The sequence below is a fragment of the Acinonyx jubatus genome, chromosome A1, assembly GCF_027475565.1.
Source record: "Acinonyx jubatus isolate Ajub_Pintada_27869175 chromosome A1, VMU_Ajub_asm_v1.0, whole genome shotgun sequence".
Classification (NCBI taxonomy): Eukaryota; Metazoa; Chordata; class Mammalia; order Carnivora; family Felidae; genus Acinonyx; species Acinonyx jubatus.
In genome coordinates, this window is record NC_069380.1 from 16,406,223 (window position 1) to 16,407,976 (window position 1,754).

The window sequence follows — 1,754 nt, forward strand, 5'->3', positions numbered from 1 at the left end:
TAGGAGAGAGGGCAGAGAAAGTGTTCATTTTGAAAACCTGCCTAGCTGTCTTGTTGGAGACATCTATCAGATTGCAGAAAGGCAACTGGGAAGACTAGGGAAGAAATATGACTAGAAAAGTAAAGTGAAATATTATTATCACAGAATTCATAGTTTAAATTTTCATATACATTATTCCTTCTGCCAGGAATGATCACTTTTTCTTCATCTATCTTGACAAGTGCTGTATTTTTTCTTCATGGTCCAGATCAACAGTGACCTCATTTGGCAAGTCTCATTGACAGAAGGATCTTTCACCATTTCTCCCTGGGTACCATCATTATATTTTTCCTCGAAGACAGTAATACACTTATGGCACAGCATCGCAAACCATAAGCTATATCCCTGTCTGTTCTAACTCCCATGTCCATACTTACTTAGCTATCCCTGAGGGCAAGAAACATATGTATCATTAAATGATAGTGATAAAACTTTAATAATAGTAATGAGCACTTTAAATCTGAATTAATAAAAGTAGTAAATGGAATCAATCAATAAGAGAGTGCAGAGAAGCTGATACTAGAACATTGGGGAAAGCTATATTAAAATGGATGAAGAAAAGGAATTTATGATTGACGAAGAGAGAACAGTAAAGATCGAGATGGAGCAGAGGGGTGGGAAACGAAGCAAGGGATGTATTTGCTACCTTAGGGAAGGAAATTTGAAGAACAAGGTGTTATTAAGGTCAAAACATAGACAAGACCCATGGGTTCCTAGTGGCTCAGGGCACTGGTGACCTATAAGACAATCATTTGGTGGAGTAAAGGGGATAGAAACAAGACTGAAGAGAGAATGAGAGACACACAATACTGAGCACAGGATGCAGTCGGTCTTTCCAAAAAACTTGATGACATGATGAACAGAGAGGTGATGATAATTCTAACAGCTGCAGGATCCTTAACAATGTCATATTCTTAATTTACTTATAATTTTAATATGGAGCTACTATGCACTTTATTAAGTTTTTCTTTATTTATTTATTTTGAGAGAGAACGAGAGAGAGCACAAGTGGGGAAGGAACAGAGAAAGAGGGAAAGAGAGAATTCCAAGCAGGCTCTGCACTATCAGCACAGAGCTCTCGGTGGGGCTCGAACTCACCGACTGTGAGATCCTTACCTGAGCCAAAATCAAGAGTTGGATGCTTAACTGACTGAGTCACTCAGGTGCTCCAAGATACTATGTATTAGAAGATATCCAATTTAAAAGAAGCCAAAACTGCAAGAGAAAGAGGCACTTAATGGAGTGGTATCTCGGAGAATGTAGGAGAGGGGAAGGATATGAACAAAGCAGGAGGATTTGATTGGCTTTGGAAAAGAGGGGAGATAACTCTTGAAACGGGAGGAAAGAAGAAATAGTGAAAGTAAAGGATGTTGTTTTGTTTGTTTGTTTCTGCTGCCAGGAAAAATTAAGTGCACTGCATAGAGTAAAAAGTTTTTTTAATCAATGTTATTAAATAGGTACAAAAGCAATAATTTTATCTGTGTCAAAAAGATTGCCAGTTAGATGTGAACTGAAACATACACATAATAGTCTTCCTGTGATGTAATTGAAATACAGTAGAAATTTTAATGACATTTACAAAATCTTTTAGAAGCTCAGAATACCCCTTTTGAGCATTTGATTATCTTAGCATTTTAATATTATAATTACAGCATGTCAGTACTCTAAAATGTAATTATCAAAGCTCAGAGAAAACTGATTCTTGTGCATCCATA